The 22964-nt window shown below is 38.6% G+C and overlaps 1 protein-coding gene across 1 annotated transcript in view; it reads left to right on the top strand.

Annotated features, from left to right (window-relative positions):
- OPCML (opioid binding protein/cell adhesion molecule like) overlaps positions 1–22964 on the top strand; it is a 1071462-nt gene that overhangs the window by 318993 nt on the left and 729505 nt on the right. The window lies entirely within an intron of this gene.

Genomic DNA, 22964 nt, shown 5'->3' with positions numbered 1-22964 from the left:
GGAGCAAGAGTCTTTTTTCTTTTGTTTTTATACTTTACGTGTTTAATATGCCCACTGTGTAAACTACATGAAATCTACGATAAAATATACATTTTAAATAGTGATTTCATCATTAAATTTTTAACTCAGGGCTTTGAGAATACTACAAAATTGTTAAGAATCTTTCACACATATTGCTATTACAACACACCTTCTCATTGAATTTTTAAGTTATTGTACAGGAACCTGCTTCTTTCTTTGTAAGAAGCAAAATGGAATAGGGTTTTACATAGTCTCATCAAGTTAATCCATATACAAATCATTAAATGGGACATAAATCTTTTGAGCCCATTTTGGAAGGATACAGAAAAGAGTTTTTGTTCTAGGAAAGCTGAAAAATGACAATTTCATTCATTTTTCTACTAGTACAAAAAGTATGGCTACCTTATGTTGGGAATGAATAACTTAAAAATAGGTTGTCTGTCTGGGTTGATGACTGTTTTTGAGGAGGGCCTGGTGGTTGTGCAATGGAGCCTCCTGCAAGAAATAATTTTAGTATATGGCACTCCTTTTTTTTTTTTCTGGCTATGCCAAGGCCTAAATTTTCCATAAAAGATACCTGTTTTCTCCCTTACTCACTTGCTCCTTGACTAAAAGCTGATTTGGGAGACATCCCACTCAGATCATACCTGCCCCATTTAAGCAAGTGATCACTAAAGTCGATCACACACAGGCACTTTTGAAAGATCTGATAGCTCAGACTCTCTGGATCCCACTCTTGCTGGATCAATACCCACTGAAGCAGTGTGGCTTTTGACTCAGAATTCATTGCCATAAACACCATTTGTCAGCCTTCCAGAGAGAAGAGTTCCATGACCAACCTAAAGACTGACTCACTCCTGTGATTAGTCATTCTAACCTAATTGCAGTGAATAGTTTATTATCTCAGCACCTCCAGACCTTACTCACTTGTGAGAAGCAGTGAGGTGTGGAAATGAGTCCACACTAGCATTCTTACTGTTATGGTAGTTCTGCTATTGTCACATGTCTTAAGCAGGTACCCATGAGCTAAATTTAGTACAGAACTTTGAAATGACATGGTTTCTGCCTTTAATAAGGGGAAAAATTAAGGTTTAATGATATTTTACCAAAAATCTGATCCTTTTGTAGGTAAAGGGCAATATTACTCTAGAAGTAAAGTTGTACTTTATTTACACTTCTCAAAACCTTTCAGATTTTATACAGCAAGATTCCAATGGGATCCATTATACCCTGATGCTATCACTTAAGATGCTAAAAGGGGAAGAAGTATCTAGTGGAGGAAAATCTTACTACTAAAATGCTATATTATTTGTAGTGAGTATAAAATATTGCAGAGATGATAGATTCCATATTCCAGTGTGGGAAAAACTTAATTTAACTTAACACAGCCCACTTCTAGTAGCATACTGATTTGGATCAAGATGACACACTCAGGGCAAGTCATTCCCAGTTGACTGGCTTCCTTAACTGTGTAGTCCCTGCACCCTGTCTTTATCGGAAATGGTGAGATGCCCTCTCTTTGAGTAATATCAAATTGTACACAGAATCACGCCTGCTTCCAGTAAGCCTTTGGGTCACGACAGTTACAGGAACAAGTCCTTATGCCTCAGACATGTAAATAAATAGCTCTTTAGTATTTCAGATTCTCATCAATTTACAAGTGTCCCACCCCAGTGTAACTGGGTAATTGACCATGTATCTTGGCTCACAAACTGTTTTTTTCTTTTATTTGGTAGCCCTGCTCCCAATTGTTCCTCACTCTCCTCACTAACATTTCCCTTTCTCCCATTACTCTATTCTGGAAGAAATAATATTTGATTGTCAATAAATCTCTCAGTGAACAGTGCTATTAAGGGGCAAAATATTTTTATTTAAAAGTCTGGTTCCAGGCAATGGAGACATTTCAGAATTGGTACTTAGATTACCAAGCTATCCCCTCTGGTATCAAGAAGCAGACTGCCTGGTAAGAAAGTCAGAAAATAACCTTCACCAAGGGCATTAGATTTTGCCTTGTCATCTTTTCAAAGATTAATATGCATGAGCATTTCCCAAGATTCTATAGAATAATTGTTGGATGAAGGATGTAAACCTAGTCATTGTAGTCCCCATGGAGAAGAGATAAGGAGTCAGAGTGAGCAGCTGCATGAATGGATGCATTAAGCTGATATTAAAATCGCCAAGGTGGTTAAGAAATCCACTAATAACACCTTGCAAGGCTCAGGGGCAGATTTGACTTAGGGAGTTCAGGAAATTCCACACCTGGCTTGTTGCAGTAAACCCCAGAGTCATTATGAAGAATTAGTTAAGCCCCCTTGTTCCTTATACATTTATTTTCCTTGATCCTATTTAGTTCTTTCTTCAATTTGCTAAGACACAGGTGTACACTGATCTCAGCAGCCCATGAATATTTGAAAACTAAACTTTCTTGTCCCAAATCACTGCCTTAAATTTGTATTGTCTGATCACTTAAGCTCAAGGAAGCCTTTGGGAATGCTTCAATTTAGAGAGAGAAAAGGCAGAAGGAGTCTGGCCCATAATTATTCTACTTCTAAGGACCAATGCTGATTTAGTATGACAACAGAGTTCATTCATGTCACAAATATTTATTCATTGAGTGTATACTATATTTCAGTACTTGGTTTGGTGCTGAAGATCATGACCATGAAGACAGATGTAACCCTTGTCTTTATGGAGTTTATAATCTAATCGAAAGACAAAGACACATAAGCAGGGAATTTTAATATGTAACGGTAGATGTGATCCTTTCAAAATAAAGACCATTTTCATGATAACTTAATCCTGTACTTCTCCTTCCCACATTAATTTAATACTGTACAGATACCATGATGTGATTGATGACAGAACATAATAATTGATTCTTGTCAATGATACTTGATTGGATACCATAACGGATGCTAGAAATAGAGCCCAAAAGAACTTCAATGTATTAGAGAAATGTTTATCAAAGTCAGCAAGAACAAGCAGAATTTTACAGAAAGGCACAGATTATACGTGTTGAAGACGCCAGCATTTTTTCTTATGGTTCTCACCCTACTTTAACAATGGACTGTTAATGAACATTAATGGACCACCTAGTGTGGACCATACACAATACATGAGTAAACTTTTACATATTAGAGAAATGGTTGTTAAGATGCAGCAAAATAAAGACATGAATATGGTTTTACTAAAAGCCATAGGTCCTAACATTTCAAGATATTGATGTTTTCCCTATGGGTGTCCTCCCCACTGTAGCAATAGAATTCAAAATATATATATTAAACAACTACTACATACAAAACTCATGTACTCTGGGGTCTTATAACCTACTAGGGGAGAGTTGTGTATACATTTAATTTTATACAAAGGGGGCGCCTGGGTGGCTCAGTCGGTTAAGCGTCCGAATTCAGCTCAGGTCATGATCTCGCGGTCCGTGAGTTCGAGCCCTGCGTCGGGCCCTGTGCTGACCGCTCAGAGCCTGGAGTCTGTTACAGATTCTGTGTCTCCCTCTCTCTCTGACCCTCCCTGGTTCATGGTCTGTCTCTCTCTGTCTCAAAAATAAATAAAAACGTTAAAAAAATAATTTTATACAAAGAAGAACTAAGGAAATGATCTAAAAATGCTACAATTATGATTGCACTGGAGTACAAGGAAATCAGGGATCAACACTAAGTAAAGGGACTATGAAAGGCTACATGAAAGAGTTGAGATTTGAGCTACACCTTAAAGAAGAATCTCAGCAGATAGGGAAGTGAATTCCATGTGGGAATTAGTCTGAACAAAGTCACAGACATATGTAAGTGCATCAGGTGGAAGGGTCATTATAAGTATGCCAGTAGAAGTAGGTTCTGAAGAGAGAAAATGGTGCAGTGTGGAGCTGAAAAGCTAGGGTGAAGACAGGTGATCAACACAGATTTTTAATTTCATTCCTTCAATTTGTTATTTTTGAAGGATCTTGAGAAAGGGGTTATCTACGTTTTATGAACCTCCTTGTGTAGGGAAAAAGATGGATGTGGAAAATTCTGGGTGTAGGAGGTAGTTATGAGGTTATTATAACTCATTATAACCTCATCATTATGAGGAGATGTGGCCTGAAGTAAAGCTAGGGTGGTCATTTTCCATGACTGAAGCAATGGACTCAAACTTCACCTGTGAGTAAGCTGAGTCTGGATAGGCTAAGAGAGTCACATGGACTTGTATTAGCTTCTCTCCTCACTTAGGATAGGCAGCCTACCTCCTTAAAAAAAAAGTTTATTTATTTTTGAGAGGGGGAGGGACAAAGAGAGGGAGGGAGAGAGAATCCCAAGCAGGCTCCCCAGAGCCTAATGCAGGACTTAAACACACAAACCATGACATCATGACCTGAGCTGAAACCAAGAATCAGATACTTAACGGACTAAGCCACTGTGGTACCCTTAGACAGCTTACCTTCTTCAGAAGCAAACAAAAGTACATTTGTATCTGAGACACATCTGTTCCTGAATCCAGTAATTTAAAAGTGCTTGTGAAATCTTCCTCTTTTTCTAAAATAATAAGTTGTATTATTCTAAGTGTTATTTTCTTTTCCTTTATTTTTTATTATAAGACATTGATTATTGTTGTTATTATTATAATTCTTAAAATTACATTTTCTTTGAATCATAAATCTATGGATTATCTTCCCTCAAGACACTTCTTCTATTTAAAAAGCCAGATCGATTTTTACAGGATATGCCAACAATAAATCTTTGGGCACTATTTTTTCCTCCTGAAGACTTTTGGATAAGGATTATTATTATCATTATTTATTATTTATTGAGTGCTGTCAGTGAGCTTAGCAATATACAAATATAAATGGATAAACATCATCATTAAATTTGTTTCCAAAAGGAGCAGGTGTTTATCATTTAAAAAGAAAAGTATTTGAATTACCAAAATAATATCCATTAGTGGTTTTCATTTCCTGGAAAATATTGCCTTTGTGGTCATTCAACTCCTGTGGCATTTCAAGTGGAATAAGTGGGAGCAATTTCTAATTTCTGATTCATTTCCAAATTGGGAATTACCTCCTGCTTTTTGAAAGTTATCCTTTATTTAATCGGATTAGCTTTGGCTTGATACCTTCTAAGATTTTCTCTTCATTAGTGACTTAAAGCCCAGCTCCCTTCTTCAGGGGAGAAGCTTTCATTTACCTCTTGGTCTTCTCCCTGTGGCCACCTAAAAGGAAGCCAGCCCAACCAGAAGTTGCCTTCTTTTATGCCATTTATGATGGTTAACAAGAGGAGTGATTATAGCCTGAGCAATACAGGTCCAGAAATCTTCTGGTTCTATGAACTGTGAGTTGGAAAAGGGCAAGTTCTATCACGCACAAACTGGAAGAATGTGGTAGTAACCCCCTTTCTCTCACTAACACCTCAAGGACCACAATTAACAAAAACATTCCCTGTCATTCTTTTGGGTCAGATTTATGCAATATCTAGGTATCCATAGAACCATTTTCCCTTAAACTCTCCTGTAGTCTGTGTTAGTGGAAAAGAAACACAACGTCAAGAATCAACCATTTATCTCTAACTTTTATTTTAGTCATTTGTTTTAAACTATTTCCAAATGTCACATTAACAAAGCTGTAAAGGAGAAAAAAAAAAGCAGAATAACTAATGGGTTGATTTGAGGTTGCCAAATGATAATAGCAACCACTGGTAACATTTGTTTTGAGTTTAACTTTTTGCAAGGTACTCTCCCTTATTACCTCAACTTATATTCACAACCATCCTGGAAGGGAGGGTAAAAGCATATTATATTTAACATCTCAAATCTATGGAAGAGGAAACTGAGACTCAGAGAAGTTAAGTGACTTGCCCACAATTAAACAACTAATATGTTGCAGAAATTGAAGCCCTTCCCTTTTTATTATTTTTTTATTTTTATTATGTTTTATTATTGAATATGACCAAGTAAGGACCAAAGGACAGGTAACCAGCGTTAGAAACAAAGGAAATACAAGGAATATAGTTAGTCTTCAGAGAATAAATGTTGAGGGCAAGGGTGGTGGAACTGCTAAATAAATTACTTTTAAACATCCTTCTAGATCTGAGTAAACAGGTGGTCTGATAATCACGCATGACTTATATCTGTTTACCTTCCCAGAACTAGATAAAAACCATCTCATGTATATATAACGACCTACACTGGGAAATAGACATATTTGTAGATAGGGCTATCAATCTGTAAATGAGCTTCTCTCCCTGATGAAACTTGGAAAAATATTTAGGACCATCAAAACATTAGTATTATTGGCTCTGGATTTGGAAGAGCAACAACTCTCTGACCAAGAATGAAATAAATCTGTCTTTTCATCAGCTTTTCTAAATGGACAAAGCCAAACATTTAAAACCAAATGCTTCCCAAGAAATTATGGGCATTGCATCACTTCAACTGACACTTAATGAGCACTTACTATGTGCAATGATGTTTTATTGTTCTTTTTTAGTGTATGTATCTCAAATGAATATGACTTCAAATTTGCCTCAGGACTAAACAGTGGACAATTCAGGTGTTTCTGTATAGCTCTAAGGTTTTCTACCAATGAACACACCAAGGTTTTCTACCAATGAAGTTTCAACATGCAATACCCATGGGCATGTCAATGGGAATCTATGGGAATTTAAGAGATGAGAAGAATTATATGAAGATATGTTCGTTCTTTGGTAGAAATCAGAATTTATCTTGTTCTAATGATTTTCAATGTTGTGAAATATACATTTAACTTTATAAATTTGCATCTAAAATCATTAGCAAGAAAGCAACGGGAAAAACTCTTACAACTCACTAATAAAAAGGCCAATAACCCAATTTTAAAATGACCCAAGAATTTGAACAGACATTTATTTGAAGAAATACACAAATGGCAAATAAGTATATGAAAGATTCTCAGCATCACTAATAATTAGGGAAATACAAACCCAAACCATAATGAGATATCACTTCACACCCACCAGAATGGCTATAATAAAAAGGAGAGATAATAATAAATGTTGAAGGGGAAGTAGAGACATTGGAGCTCTCATATAAATGCAAAATGGTCCAGCTGCTTTAAAAAAAATCCTGGTTGTTCCTCAAAGTTTCAAACATAATTACCTTATGAACCAGCAGTTTCACTCTTATACATATACCCAAGAGTAATAAAAATATATGTTCACACACACACACACACACACACACACACACACACACTTAAATATCAGTATATATATATATCAACATTATTTGTAATGTTTAAAAAGTGGAAACTGTCCAAATGTACAACTGATGAATGGATACACAGTAAGTGGATGGATGAATAAGTAAAATGTGGTATACCCATACAAGGAAATATTATTCAGAAATAAAAAGAAATGAAGTACTGATGCATGTTACAACATGATGAGTCTTGAAAATAAAAGCTAAATGAAAGAAGCTAGCTAGTTACAGAAGACCACATATTGTACTATTTTACTTATATGAAATGTCTATAATAGGCATATCTATTAGAATGGAAGTACAAGTAGTGATTACCTAGGGCTGTGGATGGGTTTGAGAGATTAAGGATAATTGCTAAAAGATATAGGAGTCTTTTTTGAGGTGATTAAAATGTTCTAATTGTGATGATGGTTGTGCAAGTTTGTGAATGTACTAAAATCCATTGAATCACACATTTTAAATGGATGAATGTATTATATGAATATACAAAAAAAATCAGAAAGCAACTGGCATTCATAGACAATGGTCATCCTTAGATATCACCAAAATATTTGTGATGCACATTGATTCCCTTCTTCCTTCCTCTTTCTTTAATCCCTTAGAATGGCTCTGGAAAAAGCAGCAATTATGTTTGTACATGCTGCCTTGCAAGATGGAAGCAAGACTATATACAGCTTTTTCATCTCTTGTCTCCATGGGGAAATTTTAGATGTTGGGGACTTATAATAGCTTAGAGCAAATTCCCAGCTGGTCACAGCGTGTTTGGACTCTGGCTTTCAGGATTGGAATTCATCAAGAACTTTTGTGTTTGCTGCTGTCTGTAGGATTATATCTTTATTGATCCTCCCTAATACCGATGGGAACTACGTGGAAAAGATAAAGCCCTTTGGAAAGAAAATTCAGAATCTGGTGAAAACTAACCAGGACCCACCAGGGGAGGATGAAGCATCTGTGTGGAGTCTGTTCAATACAAAACAACAACCATTCCTTGTTTTTCCTGTTCAATTAGAAGAATGTTCAATTGCCCTGGCTGTAAGCAGCCCCTAGGGATGAATATGGCTTTCCCCCCAATTACTTAGACAGCTGGTTCATTTGGGAATCAACCATGAGTTGATTGTAGCCATACCTGATGAATACCCTATAACTTATTTAAAATGGCAAATGGAAACTATACCATAAAATGGCAAATGGAAACAATGGATGGGAAGGGATGAGGCATGGGATTATGAAGCTCTGTGCAGCCTCAGAGTACCCCAGACACCTGATATGTGAGGATATTGGGAAGGATTCTTGTTTGTAATCAAGAAGAGAAAGGGACCACATGGTTTTTCAAAATTTTGGTATTTATAAAAATGGGTACTATACTTATTTATCAGGTAAAATTTAGCTGATATCATGTATACAATAGTTCCTAATTAAGACTCCATTTTCCAGTAAGTGTTAAAAATATAGGAGACGAATATTGAAGGGAACATTAAATACCAGAACTTGCCAGTGTGTATATAATCTAGAGCTTTCTACCCTGATCTTCAGTTTCCTCATCTATTAAAAAAAGTGAGTATTTAGTCCAGATGAGCTCCAATGCAAATTACACACCAAATATCCAGAACTTATGTCAGCCTATGAAAAACCATAGTGTTTTCTGTTTCTTTACCAGGGTCTTGATTTATCCATTATGTAGCAATATATAATGAGCACTTACTATATGTTGACCACGGTGTCAAGAATTGGGACCACAGAAGTGAAGTACCTGCCCTCATGGAATAGGCACTAGAAAATAAGCAAGAAAATACACAAACTGTTTATAGAATCCAGTGATTACACCAAAGGGAATAAACAGGTGATGTAACAGAGGAGAACAGAGGTACAGGTAAAAGTTTACTTTAGAATGGGTTTATAAGGGAAGGCTTCTCTGGGAAGGTGGTATCCGACTCAGTGATAAAGAAAGGGAACAAGACAGTCATTCTAAGTTTTTAGAGACACAATAAGTGGAGGACAGCAAGTTCACAAGCCCTGAGAAGAACATAAAGAAGACATGTGACAAGAGCCTGGTCACCAAGTCAGAGAGGGTAATGGGAAGCTGGAGATATAGATGATATAGTTAGACTATAGAAGGCCTTGGAAACCCTAGCGGGCAGAATAATATTTATTCCAGGAGAATGAATATTTTAACTTGACTTACATTTAAGAATGATTACTGGGGTGCCTGGGTGGCTTAGTCGGTTGAGCGACCAACTTTGGCTCAGGTCATGATCTCACAGTTTGTGAGTTCGAGACCTGCGTTGGGCTCTGTGATGACGGCTCAGAGCCCGGAGCCTGCTTCTGATTCTGTGTCTCCTTCTCTCTCTGCCCCTTCCCCACTCATGCTCTGTCTCTCTCTGTCTCAGAAATAAATAAACATTAAAAAAAAGAATGTTTACTAGCTATTTTGTGGAAGGTCAGTTTGGGAGTTGAAACTGAAAACAAAGTGGCCAGCCAAGAGGCTATTGTATAAATCAAGGTGACAAGGGTGGCAACTTTGACAATGGTGGTGGCAGCGGAGAAGAAGAGGCAAATTTAGAAAACATATTGGAAGAACAAAGAAAACATGGTGATGGATGGGAAGTCTGGGTGAGGGAATAGAAGGAAACAAGGATGAGCACCTGGATAGATGGGTGGTATGATTGACCAGATGGAGCAGAGCAGGGAGAAGCATGTCTGAAGGCTGGGGACAGGTGGAGGACAAAGTCCAAGAGCTCTGTCTTGGATGTACTATGTTTGTGCAGGGATACCATCAGAAATATAAGCTGAGATAGCATGTGTATAGTTCTACATGCAAGTCCATTGCTAAAATGGCTTCCTACTCTGTCAAAGTACAGAAATCAGGCCTGGACAGGAAGTAAGAGGTACAAAGGTGAAGTATTTAGGGTACATGCACTATGTCACATCTAAATGCGGCAGAACCTCACTAATGGGGATGATTTAAAGACCTTTAATCTATAATTTTGAGGAAGGTAGAGTACCTATAGTTAAAAATAGAAAGTAGAAGGGAAGATTTTCATCACTTTCCAGTTATTAAATTTCTTTCCTAAAGTCTGGATGCTCAGCTTTCTGTATTTTAAAAATGTTTTCATATAAGCACATTTTAAAACAATAAATATATATATTTTTTCTATCTCCTGTGTCTATGACAATTTCCTCTTATCTTTCACCTAGGACAAATCTCAAACTATTGTCTTTTTTAATCCAATCTTCTATTGTCTATGAATAAGAAATAAATATTCTTTTCTTATTTTTGTTTTTGTTTCTTTGTTTTTCTTCTTTATTTCCTTCTTTTATTCTTTCCTTCCATCCTCCCTCCCTCCCTCTTTCTTCTTCCTTCCTTCCTTCCTTCCTTCCTTCCTTCCTTCCTTCCTTCTTTTGAATTAGGCTTGTGGCAATACAGATAGATATGGGCTTGATAAATGTTTTCCCATTGTTCCTCAGAGATATTATTATTATTTTTAAAATATAATTTATTGTGGGGCTCCTGGGTGGCGCAGTCGGTTAAGCGTCCGACTTCAGCCAGGTCATGATCTCACGGTCCGTGAGTTCGAGCCCCGCCTCAGGCTTTGGGCTGATGGCTCAGAGCCTGGCGCCTGTTTCCGATTCTGTGTCTCCCTCTCTCTCTGCCCCTCCCCCGTTCATGCTCTGTCTCTCTCTGTCCCAAAAAATAAATAAAAACGTTGAAAAAAAATTAAAAAAAATAAAATATAATTTATTGTAAATTTGGCTTACATACAACACAGAGTGCTCATTCCAACAAGTGCCCTCCTCAATGCCCATCACCCACTTTTCCCTCTCCTCTACCCACCATCATCCCTGTTTGTTCTCTGTATTTAAGAATCTCCTCAGAGAAATTATTTTATTCTGAACAGGTAATTTCACAGAAACAGTCAATGGTAAGGACAAAAGTGAAGAAAAGCTTGCCCAAATATTTGTTCCTGAAGGTAGGAAAGCCCCTTCTAGTGTATGAAGACACCCAGACCAGAGTTCAGTCAATTCTTAACGATAATTGTGATGTCAGTTTGTTGGGAGATAATTTCATTCTCTGCCATTCAGCTGATTCTGACCAAAAATGACCCTCTTTGTGGATTGGTGTAATTTTCTCTTGAGAGCAAAAGACTAGTAAGATTTTAAAGGTTGGAAACTAGGGAAAATATTCCTGGACCTTCAGCTGGTACAGAAGTTTTCAAAACCCATTTTCTTTTGTCACCCAGAGCTGACTCAATGTTCTGGAGCATCTTGCTTCAGAAGTATAATAAGTTGGAAGTGTGTCTTGACTCAATCACTTGTCAGCTGTGCAGTCTGGGACAGTTTATTCTGTCATTCTTATCTCCAGTTTTACCTCGTTATCAGTTGGGAAATATAAAAATCTATGTGACAGTTGCATCTGTATGACTTACTTCACAGGGATATTATAAAAATCATGAGAAATGAAGGAAATACTAACCCTTAGAAATTATCGTACACAATATATGCATAACAGTATACCTGACACTGGGCAAGGAGATGAGCTATCACATTTTCTAAACACAGTAGCTATAGTAGACTACATTGTACAGTTGCCAATGGGCCATTTTCTGAAAGAGCTTAAAGTCCCAATTTATCTTAACTCTGTTTGCTGCTCTTGGTATCTGCTCACACCCTTCTCCTGGTGAGCAGAAGGGGGGTGTGGTTTGGAGGAGAATCTGAAGAGAAGGAAACAGTCAGATCAAGCAAAGATTAGAGACTGGGTGGGTGAGTTTGGGGCAGACAGCTAGCTGATCCAACATCTGGCTGCTAGAATTCTCAATAGAAATTCTCAGGGCTGAAGCCAATGCACTGCAGAGCTGATTCTGAAACTTGGCTCTGGACCATCCAGGAATTTCTTTTGGAATTCCTGCCAGAACTGGAGCTGATATCCAATTAGAAGCAACCTTGAGGAGACCTACACCCCAGTGAAAAGATAAGGGGAGTATATTTTAGGTGAGAACATAAGTGTCAGTGTGTAAATGTGGTTTTAGGTGCAAGTCAGAGGACAATATCTGACCACCACTCCCCACCTCCATTACAACCACACTGACAGGCAGGGATTACTGCAATTGCTTCCTGCCTGTCCTCCCTGCTGCTATTCCTGTTCCCTACAATCTGTTATCGATATAGCACCCTTTATGATATCAATCAGGTTATGCCGCATCTCTGTTCATAGTGTTGTAATGGCTCCCTATTCCACTCAGTAAATGTTCAGGTCTTAATGGGCTCTATATCTTTTGGAATCCCCCACACTTCCTTCCACATAACCGATTCCTCTTTACTTCCATCCCTTATCCCCCCCCCCCTCTTCATTGTTCCAGCCACACTGATTGCCTTGTTATTCTGTGGTTACCCCAGGCATACTCTGGTCTCAGGGCATTTGCTATAGCTGTTATAGAATATTTTTTCCCTAGATATTTGCATGGGTAGTCCCCTCACCTGCTTTAAATCCTTGTTTAATTTTTACTTCTTCAGTGAAGCCTACTCTGACAATCATATTTAGGATTATAGACGTCTCTCGAGCCCCTGTCCTCATACCTTTCCCTATTTGAAAAAAAAGTCTACAATAGTTAACACCATTTAAAAGGCTGTCTGATTGGCTTATTTATTATGACTTGCCTGCACCTTATAGAATAGAATATATGAGACAGATCTTTGCCTGTTTTGTTCATGGGTATAACTGAAGCAACTAGAACACCTGGATATTGTAGACACAATAAATATTTGTCAAATGATGGAGAACAGAAGCCAAAAAGACACAGAGTAACCCAGTAACCCAAGACAAGGATAATAAAGACACATATGAAAGACAAGGCCTTTCTCCTTATCACTCCCTTCCCTAATCTCCACTTTCCCTATTTCCTCTTCCTTTCTTTTCTCAGCTCTCTCTCACTTCTCATATGGCCAACTTTGTCCCATCTGGTGTGAGCATCTACTGCAGAGGCTACTGAGGCAAGCAAGGGGCCTGAACATGAATGACTTTTCACTGTTAGGTCACAGATATACTCACAAATAAATATGTATCCCAAACTGGTACAAGAAAATGAGTAATGTGCCCGTAAAATCTACACTTTGGGAGACCAGTTACTTCCACCCTATTGTGTCCATTCTTCTCCATTATACCACTTACAGGAAACTTCTGTGTTAGGACTTACATGCACAGCCTGTAGCTCATCCTTTGACATATTCTCAGAAGTAACAAACCTGATTTCCCTCAGAGTGGGACCACTTTTGAGAAGCAGTGAAACATCACAGAAAATCAAGTCTGACATACAAGCTAAAGGACCAAGCTGATGATTCGTATTTGGATCAGAGCCAATATAACTACAAAGGCTTAAAGCTAGGTTTCTGGTCTACTAGGTTACTATGGCAATACTCAAAGGTAACTATAGATGTCCAGAACTGTGGTTGTGCCATCATTGGAATAAGAACATATACTCTCAAAGTGACTACTTTGACAAACAGTACTTATGAATGTCTTCTGAGAATATAATTTAAAAAATACATTATTCTACCATCATAAATCCTACATTTTATAGAATTCACAAACCATCTCACTTTGTTTATGCATTGGTAGAAAGGAAAGAAAGATTTCTTTCCACATCATACTAGGGAAATGGGAATATGAGGAGGAAAAGATATACTTGCCATAGTTCTACCATAGAAAGGTAACCATATCAACCATGCATCGTTTTTTTTTTTTATCCTGAAATAAAATAGTCATGGGACCAGAGAACCAAAATACACTATTTTTCTTGCTTTCCATTTTTCTATCCATCCCCCACCTCCTCCTTTGTCTTTGAGTTTTCTTAGTAGCTTTATCCTTCTGGATTTTTCTCTGTGCACAATTGTTCTCTAATTCCCCCATCCTCCACATCCCCACTGTGCCACCATTTTGTCCCTCCTGTTGGAATCCATTGTAGGTGGCTGTCTGCCTTCCCTGAGATTGGCTAGAGCCTGCAGCAGCTCTCAGAGAGGCCCTGCTGACACAGTGAAATGAAGTCAGAAAGCTACATTAATTTAAATGACTTTTCTTCACATTTAGGACTGCTATTATGATGTTGATGGTAATAAAAGACCTTTTTAGTGTGGGAAATCAAATAATCTTACACAAACATAAATGGGTCTGGACAATAATTATCCTAATGTAATTGGAGAGTGAACTCTGATTATGGGTGTCAGTTCTTGCCTTTCTTAAGGTATTGTAGGGCTAATATAGCGATTGATAGATTGACACTCTTTGTAAGGTGTGGAGTTTATCATTAACATGCTGCATTTCTTACATTTGGTTTCTCTGTAGCTAAGACGTTTTTGAGGATGAGTTTTGATAGCTTTGTAAGTATTTGTTTTGTAGAAGTTTCCAGAAATGTTTGGCAGTGAAGTATGATAGTATCAAGATTGGGGGGAAAAAGTCAATCTGATCATCAAAGTTTCTCTATACAAAGTGTGCTCATCACTCACTCATCTCTCAAGAGAAGTAAAGGAATTCACATTTAGGGAGGAAACGTGTAGTAGAGACAGAAATGTCCTGTGGGAAACAATTCCCTGTTTGTCAGAAGACAAAAATTTACCTGCCTAGAAAATGATTTCCATTCATCCTGGAAAATGTCCTTGCTCTACGTTAAATAACATATGGCTAAAAACATATTTGTTGAGATTTATTTTTTTATTTTTTTTCAATATTGTTGAGATTTAATAACCCTGCAATCAATGTCTTCTGTGAATAGCTGACTAGTTGGTAATAAAGATCTACTGTCCTACTGAACTGAGGCAGAGCTCCCTGTCTTAATTATTTTAACTAGGTAGTTAACTTAATGGATCTGGGTTTTATGGATCTGCCAGTGGTGGTTTTTATGTGTACATAATAAAGGGCCAACAGACAGACTTACACTTTCATCTAAGGGACAGGTGTTAGTGCCAAGTCCAATCTTGCTACTCAGCCCATTACACCTTTACTCCCTTTCTTACCTCCTCACAGAAAGCCCTCTCTCTCCTTCAGCTATCCTCTTCCCCATCCCTTCCAGGCCATGTCTCACCTACCACATCCTATGAGGCTGAGACCCGGAAGGCCACCTCATCCAGGAAGCCTCCTCTGATCTTCCTAAGAAGTCAACTCTTCCTCCTCTTCTTTTTCTTGGTTATAGCAGTCATCACTTGCCCCATTTTGTATCATATTCACCGTTACATCTCCCTGAACATCTAGTGGTGTCTTATTACAAAGTAGCACTCAGTGAAGGTTGAATGAGTGAGCAAACAGATTAATGAATGAATCTCACACTGAATACTCTGGTCACTCTTAACCTGAAGCATCTATCTTTGTAACCCTCTTTATTCTGCTCCAGGATTAGGGTCCCGAGCTGAGGCCCTACTTCCTCAACTCGTTTATTTAATATCAGATTATATCTGACAAGCTTGACAACTAGAGTGAATATTATCAAACAGGACAATGGTTTGTGCTTCATAAATAAGTGGGCCTCTTAGGTGAGAACCAGTTAATCATATCTCAATGTGAGTGAGTGTAGGCTTGAACGTGATTGAAAAGCAAGACATTTGTTTAGAGTGGATGTTCAGGAAGCACTCTGCAGCTGTTTCGAATTCTTTGAGTTTATTTTCTCTTCAGGGTGTGAATTTCTCTCAGGCTTATGAGCTGACTAGTTCATTAGGCCCTAACTCATACACTGCCTTTTACTTTTGTTTATGTATTTTTAATGTTTGTCTAATATCTCCAGATACATTATGAGCACCTGGAAGACAAAAACTAAGCCTTACAATTCTTTGTATCTCTTAAAACAACATGGCCATGGTGTAATATAGTACACATTCTCAAAAGTTTAAGTAGGATTTTGCTTGTACAGTGGAGTGTAATAACTGAGTGGAAGAGAGAGGTTGTGAGAAAGTTTGTTTTAATGGGGATGATACTTATCTCACAGCAGTTAGAAGAAATTATTTTACAGTCATGAAATTGTAATTCAGCAATATTATTTATTTATGCTATCTTATTTCTCAGCTCAGAATTCTGCCACCAACCAGGATGTTTTTACTTTAGGAAATTCTACTCTACTATGTGGAGTAAAAGCTTTCCTAGGTTGTGAGATGTGACTTTGCAGAATGAGATTGGATTTAAGACATGATTTGAGATTACTAACAGTTTTTCCTCTCTCTGCTTTATCCAGCAGAACTGCACAGCCCGTGAATATTTCCTATTTACTTTTGGTAGAGTCCAAAAGGATTTAGCCAAAAACAGATTTTATTTCTTAGACTCTCATGTCTATCTATAATTCCTATAAGATTGGAATCCATGAGATTTTCTTTTCAATAGATATTTATAATCAGCGATATGGACCCACAGAAAGCTATAATAATGAGATTTTATTGTGGGCTAAAAATGGCACCATATGGCTTCTTTGCCACCCCACCTTATAGAGTGGTGGTGTTGATAAAATTAGCACCTTTTCAATTTTCTTGACACACTCTGGTGATCACCTTGGTTGTTTATGGGCTAGAATTTTAGACTAGTCAATTGACTTAGGGTAGACTCCCTCATGGTTATCTAGGAAGAAAGAGTTTCTTTCTTCTTTGAGAGTACAGGGATTTATGACCATTCTCAATATCCACCACATGCACTTTCTTTTGCTTCAGTTCCACCAAGTTCCTTGACACTCTTGTAATATAAACCTTTATTAACTACAGAGTTTTAGACCCACTTGAACAGGAATTCAGTTTTTCATGTCATTTTGCTTTTCCTTTTTTTTTAAATTTTTTAAATGTTTATTCATTTTTGAGAGACAGAGACAGAGCACTAGTGGGGGAGGGGCAGAGAGAGAGGGAGACACAGAACCCGAAGCAGGCTGCAGGCTCTGAGCTGTCAGCAAAGGGCCCAATGCGGGGCTCGATCTCACAAACAGTGAGATCATAACCTGAGCCGAAGTTAGATACTTAACTGACTGAGCCACCCAGGTTCCCTTCATGTTGCTTTTCTGAAGGTAAACCATACTTTGGCATCTTGGCTCTGGCTTCCTCACTTTCTCACAGGTGACCTTGCCACTCTTGACAGTCCTGGAAATTCCTAACACCTGGCAACTCTTGCTGGAGGTTTATGACACCCCTTCAGAGATAAGATAAAATGACATTCTTCTAAGCTGAGCTTTCATTTAGTGGCCTTCTTGTGCAGGAGGAGCGTCTCTTCCTTTCCTTCACTGCTATGTCATCCTTGCAGGACATGACTGGTGGTCAGCTGGCAGCTGTGCTGGCCTTGGGTTGATATTAATAAGAAAGAATAAGAAATATGTTCAGTTTAGATAACCATACAAATTGCACTGCTGCATCTTTTCTCGATATTTTTAAAAGGTTAAGATGTTTTTCTAGTTCCAAAATAGTAAGAAATCAAGGGAATGGCTAATCTTTTGGTCCCACTTTAGCATCGATTTCAGCTATAGGAGATGAACCATCTCTCAGAAGATTGACATCTTGCAGAGGAAGCTTTTTATTCCCATTACATGGATTTTCCTCGAGATGGTGAATCTTCAGCCACATCATGGAGGGGGATGTTGTAAAAGAGAGTAAAGTGCCAGCAATGAAGGGGAGATTCGACATGAGGGTTGCCCTCCAATTACTTTGCTGAGGAATCAGTACCAGTCTGTTGCTTTTTTGAAGATGGGGCTTTGAGAAAGTGGCCAGTAATGAGAGTGCAGAATGTGCCTAATTTATGTAAATCTTCACCATACACCTGAGCACATGGATTAGTGATTTGTCTGATGGCGGCTTTTTGCCAGTCATATCTTTGGCTAGACTGAGGACTCAAAGCACATTGACTAACTGAGGGAGATCCACTGTCATATCCCATCCAGAACAGAGTAATTCCTGATGAGAAAGGACCACACTAGAGTTTAACTTTGAGACTTATAATTTAAGGAAGAAATGAACATTTCTTCTACAGAACAATGGTATATTGACGGGTAAAGTTTGCTTTCCCCCCCATATCATTTTTTATTAAACCTTTTTTGAGTTAATTTTAAATTTGCATGCTGTTGTAAGAAATAATATGGAGACAGTGTAACTTTAACTCAGTTTCTTCCAGTGGTAGGTAACACCTTGTAAAACTATAGTACAGTATCACCTCCAGGGTCAAACATATAATCCATTCATCTTATTCAGATTTCCCCAGTGTTACCTGCACCCAGGTGTGTGTGTGTGTGTGTGTGTGTGTGTGTGTGTGTTTAGTTTTATGTACTTTTATCATACACGTAATTGCCTGTATCTACCATGACAATCAAGATACTGACCAGCTTCAACAACATAAGGATTCCCTGAGTTGCCGTTCCTAACCACTCTAGCTTTCCACCCTCCATCCCTAACCCCTCACAATCACTACTCCATTTCTATAATTTTATCATTCTGATAATTAAATCATAAAATATGTAATTTTTAAGACTGACGTTTTCTCACAGCATAATTTATCTGAATTCATCCAGGTTTTTGTGTGTACCAATAGTTGATTCCTTTCTATTGTTGAGTAATATTCCATAGTCTAGATGTGGCACAGTTTATTTAACCACTCACCTATGGAAGATCATCTGGATTGTTTCCATCTTGGGGCAATATAAATAAAGCTAGTATAAACTGTCATATATAGGTTATGTGGATGTGACAACCTCTGGGAAAGAAGGTTGTATCCACAATCGTAGCTCATGGGCACAGCATATGCATCTTCACAGATTGTGCTTACTGCATGGATATAATCAGGTGTTCACCACTTTCCTGCAGTAATGATGATGAACAAGGTCATGCCTGTGGTGTAAGTGGGAAACTAAGACAGGAAATACAGGGGCTCACAGCCTCTCCTTCTGATCCATGGATCAGAAGTCTGAGCTCCATCTTTCTTTAAAAACCCTTGCCCCTCCTTTCAGGGTCCATCTCATTTCCCTTACCTCCTGTTGAAAGGAGCATACCCTGCAGGGAGAGCAGAGGTGATGTGGTTCTCATGTCCTTGCAATGACCTTGTCTCAATTGCAGATGATTTACATGAAGCCCACATTTGTTCTGGTTTTAGTTGGATTGACACTGAGGAGGGACATGAGGTGGTGAAAGGGAGGAAGGTTCTGGGAAGAAGCAAGAGCAGTTCATTGATTGTTACGCATTTGTAATCAACCTCTGAGGTTACATGCTCATCTCTACATGGCAAGAAAAGTCTCTTTCTCACTCTTATCAGTGGCCAAAAAAGCATTTTATGAACTCACTAATGGGCCTGAATGAAACCCATGAGGACTCACCTGGGCAGGGTGTACAAAAACCCTGGCACTAGTTCCCTGATTCATCCAACCCCTTCTTGTTAAGGGTGGTCGTGGGAAGGTATGGGACCTGTGTGTGAAGGGCCATGCTTAGTACAATTATCTGATAGGCATGGAGCTAAGTTGCTCATCACTGCCATCCTAGTCTTTTAGCCTCTTCTTGTTCTCACTGTCTTTCCTACGCAGGGACACAGATTCATGTGTTGGTCCTCTGGTTACCTTCTGTGGGTTTCTATTGGCCTCAAACAGAGGTTCTGTTGTTTAAGGCCCTCCATCACCTTCTCAGTGCCACCCCACCTCTCTGCTATCAGGAGCCAACTTGTTCCATTGAAATTTCCACAATCATCTCTTCATACCTTATTCTTCTTACCTGGAATGTCCTTTCCTCTGCTCTTCCTAGAAAATTTCTAGTTCATTTCTGGGGCACAGTTCCAACATCCTGTCTCCTGTCTTGCCCACATTTTTTGCTTTTGTCATGTATCAATATCACAGTGTTGCTGTGCTTCTAAATTTCCATGGACTCTGAGCTCTTTGACAATTGAAATGTATTCTTCTTTGATCTCATAGTGTCTAGTATTTTATAGCCACCTAATACATGTCTGCTGCATGAAGGATGGAAAAGAAAGAGACCAATGTCAACCTGGTGACTCCCTCCTTGGACTCAGAGACCTGCTCCTTCTGCTCACCATTTCCCTTCCTGTGTACAGCAGTAAGGAGTGCCTTCCCCCACAAGTACCATGAAGTATCTTTGGACATCTGCATGGAAAAGAGGCTTTGTCCCATCCAATGGGAATAAATTCCGTGGTACCTACCCACTCCTGAAGTTCCAACCAAGTCCTGTAGTGTCTGTTATTAGTAGTCATAGTAAAATGATTTCCCTTTTTAGGAATTCCCTTGTGGAGTGTTACTCTGCCTTTCTCTGATTTTTTTTTTTAAATTAGTTAATTATCTTATTTATTTATTTATTTATTTATCTTAACCTCACATTTATATCCTTCAGGTGCCTATGTATTTGCTGAACACATTCCCAAACCAACAATACCACACAGACAAAAATTAGACAGACATTTCCTCCAGGGTTTCTGTTTGTGTGAGGGACAGAGGTGGCTTATGCTGGCTTACCAAAAGGATAATAAACAAAATGGGTGTGGTTCAGAGGAAAAGAGGCAGAAATATATGGGACAGCCATTTAGAAAAACACCTTTTGCCTACTTAAGAAGCTTTAAGTCAGAGTCTTTACCCCTCTTTAGAATCACGGAGGAGAAGTAATTTTTAGATAGAAGTAATTTTTCTCTGAAACATCTGCATACTGTACATGCTGTGTAGTGGTTCTTTCCATTCCAACATATTGTTTCTTTCAATACTTTGCTTTCAGGTGAATATGTCTTATTTCCCTCAACTAGTGCACAGTCTGTGAAAGATAGGAAACATGATTCTACTATGTACTTTGTACCTAGCAAGTATCTAAATATGTATATGTATATATTCATATTCATATTGATTATATATGAATAGTATATCTTAATATTATTTATATATTATATATATTCACATGAATATATATGAATGCATATTCATATTAAAATAACAGCCTTCTGGGTTGCAGAGGGTCTCAGAGGCTGGATCCGGTCATTTGGGAAGGTCACTGTGACCCATTCACTCAGAGCAGGCCACTCTGAGTGATGGATCCATGTTCACATCTGCAGAATAGCACACAACATACTGGTGTTAACACCCTCCAACCTCTGCCTAAACAAAAAACAAAGAAACTATGCTTCCAGAAGGCAGTTTCTTACAGTTGTCTACACATCCAAGTTGTATTCCCATTTTATGCCTGAGGCCAATGAGGCCGAGGGACATTTCATGGCCTCATTGTATTAGTACTAGGATTTGTAATGGTAAGAGCTCCTGACTTTAAAGTGCTCATGAATTTGGTCATTTATTGTCATTTGTCCTTGGAAAATAATATCCCTTGTCTGATCCAAATTAATCCTAAAATATATGTATCAACAAAGCTATCTTAAGTTGGCCTTGAACCTTGGAATTGCCTCCTGCCAGTCCTCATTTTTTCAGTGTGGCTTAAAAGAACAGAGGCATCTTGAAAATGGCCAGATGGCCCCACACGTCAGTCTCCCTTCTTCTTTCTTCCTCACAGAGTAAATGAAAGTCTGCAGTAAGTGATTCTGAATGTTTAATTCGATGCTTTGATATCAAAATTTGGAGCCATTTCTGTGAATATGTGGCACCGATTCCATAATGAGATCCTTCATTTGCTGCAGCAGCTGGAAAAATCTGTGGATGTTAGTGTAGCACCCACTACTATTCAATTGGCAGTTCTGAGAAGTCATGTTCTCCATGAGAATCAAGTCATGGGAAGAAAGGGAAGGGTCAGGGAAAGAAGTGGAGTTGGATTCATGTTTTCTTACACTACCTCAGTAAGTAGATTCTAGAGTTTCTCTCTCTGAGAAAGCTTAGCCCTGGTGCAATCTTTCATGTCCAGGGGATATCAGGATTCTGATCTGTTTATTTATTTGTTCAGTCATTTCAGTGGATTAGCTAAGCTTAATAAAATTCAAGCAACCTGTCCAAAATCATAAATTAGCATTAGTGATTCAAGAATACTGATTTCCTCAGGGTTCTGGCAGAATTTACAGCCATCTTCACTTCCTTCTTTTAAATTATAGAATCTTAAAAAGACCTTGGAAGTCATGCAGCCCCACTACCACCCCTTATTAGATCTCTATTAGGCATGCATCCAGCCCCTGCTTGGATCAGTGGCTCTCAACAGGTATGCAGAGATACATCTGTGTTCCTTGATCCCTTCACAGGTGTGCTTCTAAATATTAATTAAGGAGTAAACTTTATATTTATAAAACTAACACATGCAGCATTATGGTGATGCCTGACACTTGACCTCACATGACCTCCCATTGAGAGGATTGCAGTTTGTGCTAGTAATACCACAGGAGAAGCTGAAGCTGGTGCCAAACATAGGTTGCATGCCTCAGGAACTTCACCTGGGAGATGTCTAGACTGTGGAGAACAGAGTGGGGGCAGACAGCTCTGTTCACACTGCTGGTTGGTGCTCAAATTTGGCCAAAGGGTTGTGGGACAATTGTGGAGGCTCTTGTGGACGACAGGGCGACTTATTTTTAGACCATGGGAAAGATTGTGAGGCAATTATTGCTGACTTGCCTAGAAGATTCTGTGTTAAAATAGTGCCATGAGGGGCGCCTGGGTGGTGCAGTCGGTTAAGCGTCTGACTTCAGCCAGGTCACGATCTCGCGGTCCGTGAGTTCGAGCCCCCCGTCAGGCTCTGGGCTGATGGCTCGGAGCCTGGTGCCTGTTTCCGATTCTGTGTCTCCCTCTCTCTCTGCCCCTCCCCCGTTCATGCTCTGTCTCTCT

This window comes from Felis catus, chromosome D1 (genome assembly GCF_018350175.1).
Source record: "Felis catus isolate Fca126 chromosome D1, F.catus_Fca126_mat1.0, whole genome shotgun sequence".
Lineage (NCBI taxonomy): Eukaryota > Metazoa > Chordata > Mammalia > Carnivora > Felidae > Felis > Felis catus.
This window is presented reverse-complemented; position numbering and strand designations above follow the sequence as displayed.